Genomic DNA, 19,650 nt, shown 5'->3' on the forward strand with positions numbered 1-19,650 from the left:
TTAGAACTGTGGATTTAAAACGCAATCCAAAAACGATGTACATGAAATTGGACAGCACTTTTAAAAACAAACCATCCTAACACTGTTTATGCTCCTTTCTAAGGTGGCGGCCCATGGCCTGGCAATGTAGGCGCTGCACATTGGAGGATACTTCAGAAGGGGAGCTTCTCAAGCATTATCAAGTCAAGCACAGTATTTATGGATGTGGCTGTAAGTACCCTGTCTTCATTTAAGATGTCCTTGCTCCCTTAAAACATGGAACAGTGGTGAAGTGGTATTCTTCCTCGCTATCCTCCAGGAGCTGAACCAAAACCAACTAATCACCAATTAAAGAAGAGAGACAGCCCAGTCATTAAGGACTTTATGTGCAGAATTTTTTGCACATAAAGGAACATACGACATACAAATGAGCATCAGTGACATGAAACACAGGTGGCCTACCTTGTTTAATGTCTCACAGAGTATTTGGATCTTTTGTGTTAAACACATTAAGGACTGTAAACAACTACTGTATGTTTCACAGTTATACTTAAGTATGCACTTCACTTTTTGTTGTCACTGGTTCTTTTGTCTCTTCTTTCATATCTCTCTTTCAGGAGAGGAAGGTGCCAGAAGGGAGGTGAAAGGACACCAAAACTGATGTCCTTGTTTCCAGCAAGGAAAAGCGATGTCAGAGCAACAATTCAAGCACAGACGAACATTCTACTTCAGGTATTAAAACCATCCTCCACCTATTAAATTTGTACCTTACCTGCAATAGTCATCATTCCACCTGTCTCATTCACATTTCTCTCCATTCTCTGTTCACATCATACAGCTGACATTTATCTTTTCTGACTCTCCCTCCTATTTATTACTCATCCTTTCCTCCATTCTTTCTCAAAGGAGCTGTACGTATGTACAAAATGCACATCAAGTAAATAAAATATCGCAAAATATGTCTGTCATCAGAGACTAAGAAAACATATTCATTTGAAATAAAGATGTGACAACAAGCCTTCTGTAGGTGCACAGACACAATGTCAGGGCGGTGAAAGTGAAACAATAACCAGCACAGCACCTGAGTGACATGACCTCTGTTTTAGTTACTGTGACTGAAAGTAAGAAGCAAAATAGTCGTCCATCCTACCCGCTTAAGCCACAGAAGCCTGAACCAGATATCACTGTGACAACAGATGCTACCGCTTCGTTCCTGCTGCTAGTTGCAATACAGATTGTTTTTTATTTCACTCCAGCAACAGCCACAATAGCCACAATCTTACATACAGCCCCTTTTAAACAGTTTTTGGTTTTTCTTCCTTAATTTTCTGTGCCTCAATCTCTCACATCCTTTGCACACCGCATCACAATATCCACTTATATTCATGCGCCTGGCAAATTTTTAGGTTTTAGTTTTTTTGCTGACATCACTACTTACAAACTTCCCTCTCATGCAAATTCTATTGAAATGTTTGAGACTTAAGTTTTTCCTGTGAATCAAAGCACTGCTTCAATGTTTCTGTCCGGCAGATGGAATCCAACGTGAGCAGACAAGGGACGTTGTCATCCGATTCCTTATTGACTATCTTGCTGAACATGCTAGTGCCCTTTTCAAGGACTTTGAGGTTGGTATACTACTGTACTTTTCATGATTTTCAAGGTTTGGCCAAATGTAATCTCGAAGTGCACAGCAGCAGTACATTTATATTTACAGTTAATTTATCTTTACTGCACACCAAGATGGAGCTGTTTTTTGTATGGTGTAAAGCAGCTGTGGACATTAGAAGACAGGAGGTGCTACTTGTCTTGTGAGATGCACGTTTAACGTGAGCATTTAACAGCTGCCTTTACAATGTCTGCAGGATGCTGGGGATGGATCAACCAGCATTCAAGAGCAGATGGCAGATGAAGTGATGGCGATTTACCTGTTGCGGAAAGATGGGTCAGTTGATGTCGGCATAGTGATTGAGGGCAGCACTATCCTCTGCACTCTTAAGGATCTTAAGAGGTACCCAACGTCCCTCTAATACAGTCTTGAGGTGTTCCAGAAAGTACTACTGGATCTGGATTTATGAAAACCTTTCAAAAACAAACCATCCTAACACTGTTTATGCTCCTTTCTAAGGTGGCGGCCCATGGCCTGGCAATGTAGGCGCTGCACATTGGAGGATACTTCAGAAGGGGAGCTTCTCAAGCATTACCAAGTCAAGCACAGTATTTATGGATGTGGCTGTAAGTACCCTGTCTTCATTTAAGATGTCTTTGCTCCCTTAAAACATGGAACAGTGGTGAAGTGGTATTCTTCCTCGCTATCCTCCAGGAGCTGAACCAAAACCAACTAATCACCAATTAAAGAAGAGAGACAGCCCAGTCATTAAGGACTTTATGTGCAGAATTTTTGCACATAAAGGAACATACGACATACAAATGAGCATCAGTGACATGAAACACAGGTGGCCTACCTTGTTTAATGTCTCACAGGTGAGTATTTGGATCTTTTGTGTTAAACACATTAAGGACTGTAAACAACTACTGTATGTTTCACAGTTATACTTAAGTATGCACTTCACTTTTTGTTGTCACTGGTTCTTTTGTCTCTTCTTTCATATCTCTCTTTCAGGAGAGGAAGGTGCCAGAAGGGAGGTGAAAGGACACCAAAACTGATGTCCTTGTTTCCAGCAAGGAAAAGCGATGTCAGAGCAACAATTCAAGCACAGATGTGATGAGCAGGCACAGCAACAGCCACAATAGCCACAATCTTACATACAGCCCCCTAAGTGTAGAAGTTCATGTGTTGATGTTTCCATAAGTGTCAGAATGTCATCAAAATGTCCTTCTTTGTGCATTTGAGCCACATGCTGCATCCATTTCAGCCATATACTCATATGCTCATGTTGATGTACCCTGAGGTTATATATTTCAAATAGAGATTTCTCAGACTCTGTTAGTAGATATATTATATTTTATATTTTTGTCAAAAAAAATTTCATGATTTGTTTCATATATTATATACAACAAGAGGTTCCCGCACACTGTGTGGCTCTCATTCATTACTTTAGTTAGGTAACGTTTCGGTCCGTTGGACCTTCATCAGACATATTAAGTCTAGCATATTAGGTCTACCTTCATCAGACATATTAAGTCTAGCATACTAGGTCTACCTTCATCAGACATATTAAGTCTAGCATATTAGGTCTACCTTCATCAGACATATTAAGTCTAGCATACTAGGTCTACCTTCATCAGACATATTAAGTCTAGCACATTAGGTCTACCTTCATCAGACATATTAGGTCTAGCTAATATTTCTGATGAAGGTCAAACGGACTGAAACGTTACCTAAATAAACTAATGAATGAGAGCAACACAGTGTGCAGGAACCTCTTTTTGAACACTTTGTTGGCTACACCTGCTTCCTACGCACCTGTGTATCTTCAGGTGTGCTGAAACTCTGCATTCACTCTTGTTTCATATATTGACAGGAAGTACTGAAGTAGATTAAAGAGAAAATACATTTTAGATACTCATTTTTATATATTTTCTATATTTGATAGTCCATTATGACATTAAAGACATCAAGTAAATATTGCATATTTGTTTTGTTCAACAATAATCTCATTTTCTACTTGCTGAAATTGTAGTTTTGGAACACCATTACACTGTATATATATATATATGTGTGTGTGTGTGTTTACTTCCATTTCTACAGAATTACGTGGGCACCAGTGTCTCCCTTTAAAAGGTGGAATATTATGTGTGCAGGTTTGTGTAGTAGTTGATGAGCAAAAAAAACAAGAGAAATTGTCTAATATATAATTTATTTCGATAACTTCCAACAAATTTACAAACACCGATGAAAAAATTTACAAAAATACACACTTTACATCTAGGGGGAGGCACTTGTCTCCTCTTCTCCGGTTTGGGTGCCACATTCTCTTTTTTCTGTATATTGAAAACATCACAAGTTTTAGTGATACACACAAATCCACATTAATAGATCAGAAATTGAAAACAATAAATTTATGCATGAACTTTCTCACCATCTTCAACAAAAAGACACGTTGCTTCAGCCACCTCAGCTCTTAGCAGAGCTTGTTGGAGACCAAATTTATATTTGGCAATTTCAGCCCTTTGTCTCCTGCTCACGAGTTCCTCCCGTTCCTTCTGCTCCATCTCCCTGGTCACATAGGCCATAATGTCATGGCTCACCTCCACACATTGTTGATTTAATTCAACCCTGGGCACACTGCGATCTCTGCATGAATACTGCACAAATACAATAAAAATTAGATTATTTGCAATACTAGACGCTATCATTAACGACAGTGTTTTAAATAGCTTATTACAACCTTTACCTGAAGACATTAACAAATGAGCATGATACTTAACTGTGTAACAGTACACTGTTTGCAATTGGTTTTAGTAACAACATTTTTGTAAGATTCATACATTACTACAATTTATACACATATGCAAAAATGGTACATGCTCACTTCATTCAAGTGACATCGTATTTGGCTCTTATATAATACCACGATCTTGTTATGCAATATAAATAACATTGTTTCTTATTTTTATCATGTTAACAGTCAATACAATACAAACATTTACGATTGCAATTACAAATACTTACACTCAACACCTGGCACTGGCTCCTGATGGAGTCCACCTCGGGGTCATCTATGCTGATAAACCTTGCAGGAGACGAGAAATGTGCCATTCTATAAAGAAATACATCACATGTTATATACCCACATTTGCTCAAACATTACGTGCATTCGTGTAAAATGCACTTCATTTGAGACATAAATTAATTAGAAAGGAAAATAATCAAGTACTTACTTCGCAGCAGTAATATCGATGTAACTGTCTCGACAGTATGACAAAATGTCCATTTATACACTGTCGGGTGTCTTTGCTGCAACGGACGGCCTGCACAGGTGTTTCATTCTGAGATTCCAACAGATGATCAAAGGGCCATGAATGCATCGTTTGAACCTTCAAACAACGCCAGAATCAAATACAACAGTTTGCCGCTGTGCCATGCCCACATGTGGAGCATCCAATAATACATGACAACTGTCCAGTGTCCAAGAATTCCACGCCCATCACATCGTCGTAGAATCACGTATAAAAGAGGTCATTCGATCATTTTTTTCCTACCTCTGTCTATCACCGTGAACGCAGCTGAAAGGTAAGCGCTTTCCTATTTTTCCCCATATTTTGACCATGAATGCAATTCATGTTTAAGTAAATGTGGACATCGTCACATATTATGCATCTCTTTTTGTTTCTAGAATGGCAAACTTTTCTTCCCCGGCGAAATCGCCCAGAGCCACAAACCCTCAGGTGCAAGCTCTGAGAACCAAATGCCGGCTGATGTGTGTAAGTATTTCTGTGATTTTACTTTTCAATATCATTATTATTCTGAAGCTAGACTATATTTTATTGTTTCTATAGTTTTACGGTTCCATAATATTAACAATAACATTTGATATTGTACATGTGGATCTCCATGTACACTTCATTTTGTCATATGAAACATTGTGTTGCATGTTACCATGCGTTACTATCAATGACTGTTAATAATATGTTTGTTTTAACAGTACTCGTCCCAGGACCAGTGTGTGTCCCGCGAGGACCTATTTTCGCAAAGCTGCGTGCTGGCCGAGACTTTTCTGGGTTTCGCTGCCAGACAGGTCGACGAGAGACAAAGAAGGGCTGAACTATTAAAAAAACAAAAAAACACCATCAGCCAACTCAAAGAAGCCTTGGCAGAGGCCAACCAACGAGTTGACGCAGCGGAGGGAAAAGAACGAAATGGTGAGATATTTCATATTTAATAGATTACATTTTATGTATTGTGTTGATGTTGAAATATTGTCATTTTATGTGTAATAAAACATATGATTCTGATTATATTATTTACGTGATTGATGGCCGTTCATGCAATGGTTGTTCCAGCGTTTCACCAGTAGATGTCACTCATCTGTTATTTCATCAATTCTCCTATAAACAGACATGCGGGACTCAGAGACTCAGACTGGCGACGAAACGACAACAGGAAGACAGCGAAGATGTCCCGAAAAACCCCGTCCGGAGAAGAGACCAAGGCAGAAATAACCCCCCCCCCCCCATTCCAAAAACATGCTAGGTTAATTGGCCACTCCAAATTGTCCACAGGTATGAATGTGAGTGAATGGTTGTTTGACTGTATGTATATGCCCCCGCGACCCTTGTGAGTATAAACAGGAAAAAAGTTTGTTGAATGATAAATCATAGTGTTCTTGCCTTTTGTATTTGTTCACTTTGATGGTTATTTCAATTTACATAATTAAACTTTTTATTTTGTTTGTACATGACTATGTTTAAATGTTTTTAGCTTGCATCCATCATTAGATATTCCACAACATGGTTAATTTGACAAACCCAGTCTTTTTTCTATTTCACACACTTAATAAGGTTTAAGTAGCATATGTTCTCAAATTTCTTTTGCCCGGGTGACCCAATCTCTGGTCTGTTATACTGCGTGTACATAGACTCTATAGCGCCACCAACTGGCGCACAAGTATGACTTCATCATACTTGGTACATGTGATCATGGCCCCGCCCCGAAGGTCACTTCCTGATTTCGTCGCAGCGCCACCTATTGGCGACAGGCTAAAGGCGTGTGATCTTCATGAGGCCTTTTCTGGCAGGAGATTCATCAGATGAACATCAAGGTCACAAGGTCACTGCCTGACAGCCTGGTGAAGCCTGTTGATGGACCATGATGCAGGAAAAGCGCATGTGGTGGGCGTGGCCTGGCGGCGAATGCTCAGGCCTCTCCGTTTACAAAGAATGGGTCATCATTCGCCCGCAGAAGGTCGCATGTGCTTGAAAACTCATAAGGGGGGGCAGATTCCAGGCCTGAGGGCCCTGGTGGGGCCCCCATTTGAAACCAAGCCAAATTGACTCACTAGCGCCACCTACAAGTTTTAAAATAATTATCCCTCGCCTCCCGTTGCACGTATGGGCATGATTTTCGGAGGAGACATCACTCGTGACAGGACGCACAAAAAAGTCTCAAGAACCCATGTTCAAAAACCAACAGGAAGTCGGCCATTTTAGGTGGCGGAAACCATTTGGGGGCGGATATAGCGGTCGTATCGAACTCCTCCTAGGGGGTTTGACCGAATGAGTCCGTTGTAGCATCAACGGACACTAGACGGATGGCCCACGTTAAATTGCGAAGGATTTTGGGCTGCGACATAGGATGTGGGCGTGGCACGCCACCAAACTTTTGATATCTGGCCTTGCTTGGTGTCTGGCCTTGCCTTGAAGCAATGTACATCAAAGTCAATACACAGTTTGACTGACAGACTGATGATGTCAGTCGATGGACTATGATGTGTGTAAAGCACATGTGGTGGGCGTGGCCACGGCAAATGATCAGCCTTCGCCATTGACCATCGAAGGCTCATATTTTGCCCGCAGAAGGTCACAAGCTGCTGAAATCTTACACGTAAGGTCATAATCCAGGCCTGAGCGCCCTGGTGGTGCTCCCATGTGACACCAATCTAAATTGACACACTAGCGCCACCTAGAAGTTTCAAATCATTATCCCTCGCCACCCGTTGCACGTATCACTATGATTTTCGGTGGAGACGTCTATCATGACAGGACGCACCTAACGCTCCAGAACCCATGTTCAAAACACAGCGCCACCAACTGGTGGAAATGTATATCACCTGTAACTTCCTTCCACATGGTCGGATCTGCCCCAAATTTTTTCTGGTGGTTTGGGATACCCTCCAGTCTATGACTGGGTGTGTACATAGACTCTATAGCGCCACCAACTGGTGGAAATGTATATCTGCCCTAACTTCCTCCCACATGGTCGGATCTGCCCGAATTTTTTTCCGGTGGTTCGTGGTACACTCTGGTCTATGACAGTGTGTGTACATACGCTATAGCGCCACCAACTGGTGGAAATGTATATCTGCCGTAACTTCCTTCCGCACGGTCGGATCGGCACCTAATTTTTTCTGGTGGTTCGGGGTACCCTCCGGTCCGTTACCGTGTGGGCGCATAGACTGTATAGCGCCACCCACAGGCGGAAACGTATATCCGCCGCAAGTACCTACCGCACGGTCCGATCGTCGGGAATTTTTTTATGGCTGTTCGGGGCGTCGGACGGGACGTGACTGCGCACCCGCATCGCCGCCGGCGTCGCCCCCTCCTGGCGGAAAATTGCAAGTGCCGTAACTCCCTTACCGCTTATCCCATCGCCGCGGTTTTTCGTACGGCGCGTCCGCGCGCCCGTCCGGACACACGCGTGCCCCGACCCGCGCGTGCCCCGACCCGCGCGTACCCCCGACCCGCGCGTACCCCCCACCCGCGCGTACCCCGACCCGCGCGTACCCCCGACCCGCGCGTACCCCCGACCGCGTCGGGGTGCTCGAGCCCGCTCATCACTGCTTGCAGTTTTAATTATTATTATTATTATTATTATTATTATTCTGCCAACCGTCGGCCTTTTTGAGGGCCTCAACATGCCCGAAAACTCACCAAATTTGCTGAGCGCATCAGGTCTGGCGAAAAATTTGATATTTTATGGGTTTCAAATATAATGTTCCAAAATTGGCTCTCTAGCGCCACCTTGAATTTTAAAAAAAATTAGCCCCCGCCACCACTTTCACCGATCGTCACGAAACTTGGTGGAGACGTCTATCGTGACAGGACGGACCAAAAAGTCTCAAGAACCCATATTGGAAAACGAACAGGAAGTCGGCCATTTTGGATGGCGCCGGCCTTTTTCGGGCCAGAAGTTGGGGTCGTATCTCGACGAACTCCTCCTAGGGGGTTTGACCGAATGAGTCCGTTGTTGCATCAACGGACACTAGATGGATGGCCGACGTTAAATTGCGAAGGATTTTGGGATATTCCATACGATGTGGGCGTGGCACGCCCCCAAATTTTGCCCTTTTTCATTTGCCCGGGCCTTGCACGCTGAGCGTAACTGTAGACGTGAATAACTTGGCTCCACGTGGTCAGATCTTCATTACACTTGGTACATGTGATCATGGCCCCGCCCCGAAAGTCCCCGTAGGTCACTTCCTGATTTCGTCGCAGCGCCACCTATTGGCGACAGGCTAAAGGCGTGTCATCTACATGAGGCCTTTTCTGGCAGGAGATTCATCAGATGAACACCGAGGTCACAAGGTCACTGCCTGACAGCCTGGTGAAGCCTGTTGATGGACCATGATGCAGGAAAAGCGCACGTGGTGGGCGTGGCCTGGCGGCGAATGCTCAGGCCTCGCCGTTTACAAAGAAAGGGTCATCATTCGCCCGCAGAAGGTCGCATGTGCTTGAAAACTCATAAGGGGGGGCAGATTCCAAGCCTGAGGGCCCTGGTGGGGCCCCCATTTGAAACCAAGCCAAATTGACTCACTAGCGCCACCTACAACTTTTAAAATAATTATCCCTCGCCTCCCGTTGCACGTATGGGCATGATTTTCGGAGGAGACATCACTCGTGACAGGACGCACAAAAAAGTCTCAAGAACCCATGTTCTAAAACCAACAGGAAGTCCGCCATTTTAGGTGGCGGCGGCCATTTGGGGGAGGATGTAGGGGTCGTATCTCGACGAACTCCTCCTAGGGGGTTTGACCGAATGAGTCCGTTGTAGCATCAACGGACACTAGACGGACGGCCCACGTTAAATTGCGAAGGATTTTGGGCTGCTACTTAGGATGTGGGCGTGGCACGCCACCAAACTTTTACTTTAACCTTAACTTTTACCTTATCTGGCCCTGCCTGGTGTCTGGCCTTGCCTTGAAGCAATGTACATCAAAGTCAATACACAGTTTGACTGACAGACTGATGATGTCAGTTGATGGACTGTGATGTGTGAAAAGCACATGTGGTGGGCGTGGCCACGGCGAATGGTCAGCCTTCGCCATTGACCATCGAAGGCTCATATTTCGGCCGCAGAAGGTCACAGGCTGCTGAAATCTTACACGTAAGGTCAGAATCCAGGCCTGAGCGCCCTGGTGGTGCTCCCATGTGACACCAATCTAAATTGACACACTAGCGCCACCTAGAAGTTTCAATTCATTATCCCTCGCCACCCGTTGCACGTATCACTATGATTTTCGTTGGAGACGTCTATCATGACAGGACGCACCTAACGCTCCAGAACCCATGTTGAAAACACAGCGCCACCAACTGGTGGAAATGTATATCTGCTGTAACTTCCTCACGCATGGTCGGATCGTCTCCTAATTTTTTTGGGTGGGTTCGGTCACCCTCCAGTCTGTGACTGTGTGTGTATATGGACTCTATAGCGCCACCAACTGGTGGAAATGTATATCTGCCATAACTTCCTGATTCATGGTCAGATTGTCTTGAAATTTTTTTTGGTGTGTTGGGTCAATCTCTGGTCTGTTATACTGTGTGTACATAGACTGTATAGCACCACCTATTGGTGGCAATGTATATCAGCTGTAACTTCCTTCCACATGATCAGACCTGCCCCAAATTTTTTCTGGTGGTTTGGGATACCCTCCAGTCTATGACTGGGTGTGTACATAGACTCTATAGCGCCACCAACTGGTGAAAATGTATATCTGCCGTCACTTCCTCCCACTTGGTCCGATCTGCCCAAATTTTTTTCTGGTGGTTTGGGTTACCCTCTGGTCTATGACTGTGTGTGTACATACACTATAGCGCCACCAACTGGTGGAAATGTATATCAGCTGTAACTTCCTTCCACATGGTCGCATCGGCCCCAAATTTTTTCTGGTGGTTTGGGGTACCCTCTGGTCTATGACTGTGTGTGTACATAGACTGTATAGCACCACCAACTGGTGGAAATTTATATCTGCCGTAACTTTCTCCCACATGGTCGGATCTGCCCGAATTTTTTTCTGGTGGTTCGGGGTACCCTCTGGTCTATGACAGTGTGTGTACATACGCTAAAGCGCCTCCAACTGGTGGATATGTATATCAGCTGTAACTTCCTTCCACATGGTCGGATCGGTCCCAAATTTTTTCTGGTGGTTCGGGGTACCCTCTGGTCTATGACTGTGTGTATACATAGAGTCTATAGCGCCACCAACTGGTGGAAATGTATATAGCCGTAACTTCCTTCCACATGGTCGGATCGTCTCTAAATTTTTTTTTGTCGGTCGGGTCACCCTCCACTCTTTGAATCTGCGTGTCCATAGACTCTATAGCGCCACCAACTGGTGGAAATGTATATCAGCCGTAACTTCCTTCTGCACGGTCGGATCGGCACCTAATTTTTTCTGGTGGTTCGGGGTACCCTCCGGTCCGTTACCGTGTGGGCGCATAGACTGTATAGCGCCACCCACAGGCGGAAACGTATATCCGCCGCAAGTACCTACCGCATGGTCCGATCGTCGCAAATTTTTTTATGGTGGTTCGGGGCGCCGGACGGGACGTGACCGCGCACCAGCCTCGCCGCCGGCGTCGCCCCCTCCGGGCGGAAAATTGCAAGTGCCGTAACTCCCTTACCGCTTATCCCATCGTTGTGGTTTTTCGTACGGTGCATCCGCGCGCCCGTCCGAACACGCGCGCGCCCCCGACCCGCGTGTACCCCCGACCCGCGCGTACCCCCGACCGCGTCGGGGTGCTCGAGCCCGCTCATCACTGCTTGCAGTTTTAATTAGGGCTCGAGCACTGACCAGTGCGAAAGCCCTATTGTAATCGTAATGTTTATTATTAGGGCTCGAGCACTGACCAGTGCGAAAGCCCTATTGTTATCGTAATGTTTATTATTATTATTATTATTATTCTGACAAAAGGACGGCCATTTTGAGGGCCTGAACATGCCCGAAAACTCACCAAATTTGCTGAGCGCATCAGGTCTGGCGAAAAATTTGATATTTTATGGGTTTCAAATATAATGTTCCAAAATTGGCTCTCTAGCGCCACCTTGAAATTTAAAAAAAATTGGCCCCCGACACCAGTTTCACCTATCGTCACGAAACTTGGTGGAGACGTCTATCGTGACAGGACGGACTAAAAAGTCTCAAGAACCCATATTGTAAAACGAACAGGAAGTCGGTCATTTTGGATGGCGCCGGCCTTTTTCGGGCCAGAAGTTGGGGTCGTATCTCGACGAACTCCTCCTAGGGGGTTTGACCGAATGAGTCCGTTGTTGCATCAACGGACACTAGACGGATGGCCGACGTTAAATTGCGAAGGATTTTGGGATATTCCATACGATGTGGGCGTGGCACGCCCCCAAATTTTGCCCTTTTTCATCTGTCCGGGCCTTGCACGCTGAGCGTAACTGTAGACGTGAATAACTTGCCTCCACATGGTCAGATCTTCATCATACTTGGTACATGTGATCATGGCCCCGCCCCGAAGGTCCCCGTAGGTCACTTCCTGATTTCGTCGCAGCGCCACCTATTGGCGACAGGCTAAAGGCGTGTCATCTACATGAGGCCTTTTCTGGCAGGAGATTCATCAGAGGAACACCGAGGTCACAAGGTCACTGCCTGACAGCCTGGTGAAGCCTGTTGATGGACCATGATGCAGGAAAAGCGCACGTGGTGGGCGTGGCCTGGCGGAGAATGCTCAGGCCTCGCCGTTTACAAAGAAAGGGTCATCATTCGCCCGCAGAAGGTCGCATGTGCTTGAAAACTCATAAGGGGGGGCAGATTCCAGGCCTGAGGGCCCTGGTGGGGCCCCCATTTGAAACCAAGCCAAATTGACTCACTAGCGCCACCTCCAAGTTTTAAAATAATTATCCCTCGCCTCCCGTTGCACGTATGGGCATGATTTTCAGAGCAGACATCACTCGTGACAGGACGCACAAAAAAGTCTCAAGAACCCATGTTCAAAAACCAACAGGAAGTCGGCCATTTTAGGTGGCGGCGGCCATTTGGGGGACGATGTAGGGGTCGTATCTCGACGAACTCCTCCTAGGGGGTTTGACCGAATGAGTCCGTTGTAGCATCAACGGACACTAGACGGATGGCCCACGTTAAATTGCGAAGGATTTTGGGCTGCTACTTAGGATGTGGGCGTGGCACGCCACCAAACTTTTACTTTAACCTTAACTTTTACCTTATCTGGCCCTGCCTGGTGTCTGGCCTTGCCTTGAAGCAATGTACATCAAAGTCAATACACAGTTTGACTGACAGACTGATGATGTCAGTTGATGGACTGTGATGTGTGTGAAGCACATGTGGTGGGCGTGGCCACGGCAAATGGTCAGCCTTCGCCATTGACCATCGAAGGCTCATATTTCGCCCGCAGAAGGTCACAGGCTGCTGAAATCTTACACGTAAGGTCAGAATCCAGGCCTGAGCGCCCTGGTGGTGCTCCCATGTGACACCAATCTAAATTGACACACTAGCGCCACCTAGAAGTTTCAAATCATTATCCCTCGCCACCCGTTGCACGTATCACTATGATTTTCGGTGGAGAAGTCTATCATGACAGGACGCACCTAACGCTCCAGAACCCATGTTCAAAACACAGCGCCACCAACTGGTGGAAATGTATATCTGCTGTAACTTCCTCACGCATGGTCGGATCGTCTCCTAATTTTTTGGGTGGGTTCGGTCACCCTCCAGTCTGTGACTGTGTGTGTATATGGACTCTATAGCGCCACCAACTGGTGGAAATGTATATCTGCCATAACTTCCTGATTCATGGTCAGATTGTCTTGAAATTTTTTTTGGTGTGTTGGGTCAATCTCTGGTCTGTTATACTGTGTGTACATAGACTGTATAGCACCACCTATTGGTGGCAATGTATATCAGCTGTAACTTCCTTCCACATGGTCGGATCTGCCCCAAATTTTTTCTGGTGGTTTGGGATACCCTCCAGTCTATGACTGGGTGTGTACATAGACTCTATAGCGCCACCAACTGGTGGAAATGTATATCAGCCGTAACTTCCTTCCGCACGGTCGGATCGGCACCTAATTTTTTCTGGTGGTTCGGGGTACCCTCCGGTCCGTTACCGTGTGGGCGCATAGACTGTATAGCGCCACCCACAGGCGGAAACGTATATCCGCCGCAAGTACCTACCGCATGGTCCGATCGTCGCAAATTTTTTTATGGCGGTTCGGGGCGCCGGACGGGACGTGACCGCGCACCAGCCTCGCCGCCGGCGTCGCCCCCTCCGGGCGGAAAATTGCAAGTGCCGTAACTCCCTTACCGCTTATCCCATCGTTGCGGTTTTTCGTACGGTGCGTCCGCGCGCCCGTCCAAACACGCGCGCGCCCTCGACCCGCGTGTACCCCCGACCCGCGCGTACCCCCGACCGCGTCGGGGTGCTCGAGCCCGCTCATCACTGCTTGCAGTTTTAATTATTATTATTATTATTATTCTGCCAACCGTCGGCCTTTTTGAGGGCCTCAACATGCACGAAAACTCACCAAATTTGGCGAGCGCATCAGGTCTGGCGAAAAATTTTATATTTTATGGGTTTCAAATATCATGTTCCAAAATTGGCTCTCTAGCGCCACCTTGAATTTTAAAAAAAATTAGCCCCCGCCACCAGTTTCACCGATCGTCACGAAACTCGGTGGAGACGTCTATTGTGACAGGACGGACCAAAAAGTCTCAAGAACCCATATTGGAAAATGAACAGGAAGTCGGCCATTTTGGATGGCGGCGGCCTTTTTCGGGCCAGAAGTTGGGGTCGTATCTCGACGAACTCCTCCTAGGGGGTTTGACCGAATGAGTCCGTTGTTGCATCAATGGACACTAGACGGATGGCCGACGTTAAATTGCGAAGGATTTTGGGATATTCCATACGATGTGGGCGTGGCACGCCCCCAAATTTTGCCCTTTTTCATCTGTCCGGGCCTTGCACGCTGAGCGTAACTGTAGACGTGAATAACTTGGCTCCACGTGGTCAGATCTTCATCATACTTGGTACATGTGATCATGGCCCCGCCCCGAAGGTCCCCGTAGGTCACTTCCTGATTTCGTCGCAGCGCCACCTATTGGCGACAGGCTAAAGGCGTGTCATCTACATGAGGCCTTTTCTGGCAGGAGATTCATCAGATGAACATCAAGGTCACAAGGTCACTGCCTGACAGCCTGGTGAAGCCTGTTGATGGACCATGATGCAGGAAAAGCGCACGTGGTGGGCGTGGCCTGGCGGCGAATGCTCAGGCCTCGCCGTTTACAAAGAAAGGGTCATCATTCGCCCGCAGAAGGTCGCATGTGCTTGAAAACTCATAAGGGGGGGCAGATTCCAGGCCTGAGGGCCCTGGTGGGGCCCCCATTTGAAACCAAGCCAAATTGACTCACTAGCGCCACCTACAAGTTTTAAAATAATTATCCCTCGCCTCCCGTTGCACGTATGGGCATGATTTTCGGAGGAGACATCACTCGTGACAGGACGCACAAAAAAGTCTCAAGAACCCATGTTCAAAAACCAACAGGAAGTCGGCCATTTTAGGTGGCGGCGGCCATTTGGGGGAGGATGTAGGGGTCGTATCTCGACGAACTCCTCCTAGGGGGTTTGACCGAATGAGTCCGTTGTAGCATCAACGGACACTAGACGGATGGCCCACGTTAAATTGCGAAGGATTTTGGGCTGCTACTTAGGATGTGGGCGTGGCACGCCACCAAACTTTTACCTTAACCTTAACTTTTACCTTATCTGGCCCTGCCTGGTGTCTGGCCTTGCCTTGAAGCAATGTACATCAAAGTCAATACACAGTTTGACTGACAGACTGATGATGTCATTCAATGGACTGTGATGTGTGTAAAGCACATGTGGTGGGCGTGGCCACGGCGAATGGTCAGCCTTCGCCATTGACCATCGAAGGCTCATATTTTGCCCGCAGAAGGTCACAGGCTGCTGAAATCTTACACGTAAGGTCAGAATCCAGGCCTGAGCGCCCTGGTGGTGCTCCCATGTGACACCAATCTAAATTGACACACTAGCGCCACCTAGAAGTTTCAATTCATTATCCCTCGCCACCCGTTGCACGTATCACTATGATTTTTGGTGGAGAAGTCTATCATGACATGACGCACCTAACGCTCCAGAACCCATGTTCAAAACACAGCGCCACCAACTGGTGGAAATGTATATCTGCCGTAACTTCCTTACGCATGGTCGGATCGTCTCCTAATTTTTTTGGGTGGGTTCGGTCACCCTCCAGTCTGTGACTGTGTGTGTATATAGACTCTATAGCGCCACCAACTGGTGGAAATGTATATCTGCTGTAACTTCCTGATTCATGGTCAGATTGTCTTGAAATTTTTTTTGGTGTGTTGGGTCAATCTCTGGTCTGTTATACTGTGTGTACATAGACTGTATAGCACCACCTATTGGTGGCAATGTATATCAGCTGTAACTTCCTTCCACATGGTCGCATCGGCCCCAAATTTTTTCTGGTGGTTTGGGGTACCCTCTGGTCTATGATTGTGTGTGTACATAGACTGTATAGCGCCACCAACTGGTGGAAATGTATATCTGCCGTAACTTTCTCCCACATGGTCGGATCTGCCCGAATTTTTTTTTGGTGGTTCAGGGTACCCTCTGGTCTATGACAATGTATGTACATACGCTATAGCGCCTCCAACAGGTGGAAATGTAAATCAGCTGTTACTTCCTTCTACATGGTCGGATCAGTCCCAAATTTTTTCTGGTGGTTCGGGGTACCCTCTGGTCTATGACTGTGTGTATACATAGACTCTATAGCGCCACCAACTGGTGGAAATGTATATAGCCGTAACTTCCTTCCACATGGTCGGATCGTCTCTAAATTTTTTTTGGTCGGTCGGGTCACCCTCCACTCTTTGGATCTGCGTGTCCATAGACTCTATAGCGCCACCAACTGGTGGAAATGTATATCTGCCGTAACTTCCTCCCACATGGTCGGATCTGCCCGAATTTTTTTCCAGTGGTTCGGGGTACCCTCTGGTCTATGACAGTGTGTGTACATACGCTATAGCGCCACCAACTGGTGGAAATGTATATCAGCTGTAACTTCCTTCCACATGGTCGGATCGGCCCCAAATTTTTTCTGGTGGTTCGGGGTACCCTCTGGTCTATGACAGTGTGTGTACATACGCTATAGCGCCACCAACTGGTGGAAATGTATATCAGCCGTAACTTCCTTCCGCACGGTCGGATCGGCACCTAATTTTTTCTGGTGGTTCGGGGTACCCTCCGGTCCGTTACCGTGTGGGCGCATAGACTGTATAGCGCCACCCACAGGCGGAAACGTATATCCGCCGCAAGTACCTACCGCACGGTCCGATCGTCGCAATTTTTTTTATGGCGGTTCGGGGCGCCGGACGGGACGTGACTGCGCACCAGCCTCGCCGCCGGCGTCACCCCCTCCGGGCGGAAAATTGCAAGTGCCGTAACTCCCTTACCGCTTATCCCATCGTTGCGGTTTTTCGTACGGTGCGTCCGCGCGCCCGTCCGAACACGCGCGCGCCCCCGACCCGCGTGTACCCCCGACCCGCGCGTACCCCCGACCGCGTCGGGGTGCTCGAGCCCGCTCATCACTGCTTGCAGTTTTAATTAGGGCTCGAGCACTGACCAGTGCGAAAGCCCTATTGTAATCGTAATTAGGGCTCGAGCACTGACCAGTGCGAAAGCCCTATTGTTATCGTAATGTTTATTAGGGCTCGAGCACTGACCAGTGCGAAAGCCCTATTGTTATCGTAATGTTTATTAGGGCTCGAGCACTGACCAGTGCGAAAGCCCTATTGTAATCGTTCCGTTTCTTTTTCTTATTATTATTATTCTTCCGCGCCTTTGAGCGCCATTTTGAGGGCCTTAACATGCCCGAAAACTCACCAAATCTGCCAAGCGCATCAGGTCTGGCGAAAAATTTGATATTATATGGGTTTCAAATATATTGTTCCAAAATTGGCTCTCTAGCGCCACCTTGAAATTAAAAAAAAATTGGCCCCCGCCACCAGTTTCATCGATCGTCACGAAACTTGGTGGAGACGTCTATCGTGACAGGCCGGACCAAAAAGTCTCAAGAACCCATATTGCAAAATGAACAGGAAGTCGGCCATTTTGGATGGCGGTGGCCTTTTTCGGGCCAGGAGTAGGGGTCGTATCTCGACGAACTCCTCCTAGGGGGTTTGACCGAATGAGTCCGTTGTTGCATCAACGGACACTAGACGGATGGCCGACGCTAAATTGCGAAGGATTTTGGGATATTCCATACGATGTGGGCGTGGCACGCCCCCAAATTTTGCCCTTTTTCATCTGTCCGGGCCTTGCACGCTGAGCGTAACTGTAGACGTGAATAACTTGGCTCCACATGGTCAGATCTTCATCATACTTGGTACATGTGATCATGGCCCCGCCCCGAAGGTCCCCGTAGGTCACTTCCTGATTTCGTTGCAGCGCCACCTATTGGCGACAGGCTAAATGCGTGTGATCTACATGAGGCCTTTTCTGCCAGGAGATTAATCAGATGAACATCAAGGTCACAAGGTCACTGCCTGACAGCCTGGTGAAGCCTGTTGATGGACCATGATGCAGGAAAAGCGCACGTGGTGGGCGTGGCCTGGCGGCGAATGCTCAGGCCTCGCCGTTTACAAAGAAAGGGTCATCATTCGCCTGCAGAAGGTCGCATGTGCTTGAAAACTCATAAGGGGGGGCAGATTCCAGGCCTGAGGGCCCTGGTGGGGCCCCCATTTGAAACCAAGCCAAATTGACTCACTAGCGCCACCTAAAAGTTTTAAAATAATTATCCCTCGCCTCCCGTTGCACGTATGGGCATGATTTTCGGAGGAGACATCACTTGTGACAGGACGCACAAAAAAGTCTCAAGAACCCATGTTCAAAAACCAACAGGAAGTCGGCCATTTTAGGTGGCGGCGGCCATTTGGGGGAGGATGTAGGGGTCGTATCTCGACGAACTCCTCCTAGGGGGTTTGACCGAATTTGTTGTTGTAGCATCAACGGACACTAGACGGATGGCCCACGTTAAATTGCGAAGGATTTTGGGCTGCTCCATAGGATGTGGGCGTGGCACGCCACCAAACTTTTACTTTAACCTTAACTTTTACCTTATCTGGCCCCGCCTGGTGTCTGGCCTTGCCTTGAAGCAATGTACATCAAAGTCAATACACAGCTTGACTGACAGACTGATGATGTCAGTTGATGGACTGTGATGTGTGTAAAGCACATGTGGTGGGCGTGGCCACGGCGAATGGTCAGCCTTCGCCATTGACCATCGAAGGCTCATATTATGCCCGCAGAAGGTCACAGGCTGCTGAAATCTTACACGTAACATCAGAATGCAGGCCTGAGCTCCCTGGTGGTGCTCCCATGTGACACCAATCTAAATTGACACACTAGCGCCACCTAGAAGTTTCAATTCATTATCCCTCGCCACCCGTTGCACGTATCACTATGATTTTCGGTGGAGACGTATATCATGACAGGATGCACCTAATGCTCCAGAACCCATGTTCAAAACACAGCGCCACCAACTGGTGGAAATGTATATCACCTGTAACTTCCTTCCACATGGTCGGATCGTCTCCAAATTTTTTTGGGTGGGTTCGGTCACCCTCCAGTCTGTGACTGTGTGTGTATATAGACTCTATAGCGCCACCAACTGGTGGAAATGTATATCTGCCGTAACTTCCTCCCACTTGGTCCGATCTGCCCAAATTTTTTTCTGGTGGTTTGGGGTACCCT

The 19,650-nt window shown here is 47.1% G+C and overlaps 1 long non-coding RNA gene across 1 annotated transcript; it reads left to right on the forward strand.

Annotated features, from left to right (window-relative positions):
* The first annotated feature begins 477 nt into the window (after nt 1–477).
* Nucleotides 478–1,989, forward strand: LOC131113853 (uncharacterized). Its single transcript, XR_009121541.1, has 3 exons — nt 478–711; nt 1,510–1,604; nt 1,842–1,989. It is a non-coding gene; the product is annotated as an uncharacterized LOC131113853 (long non-coding RNA).
* Nucleotides 1,990–19,650: the final 17,661 nt, after the last annotated feature.

The sequence above is a fragment of the Doryrhamphus excisus genome, chromosome 2, assembly GCF_030265055.1.
Source record: "Doryrhamphus excisus isolate RoL2022-K1 chromosome 2, RoL_Dexc_1.0, whole genome shotgun sequence".
In the NCBI taxonomy this organism is placed as follows: domain Eukaryota; kingdom Metazoa; phylum Chordata; class Actinopteri; order Syngnathiformes; family Syngnathidae; genus Doryrhamphus; species Doryrhamphus excisus.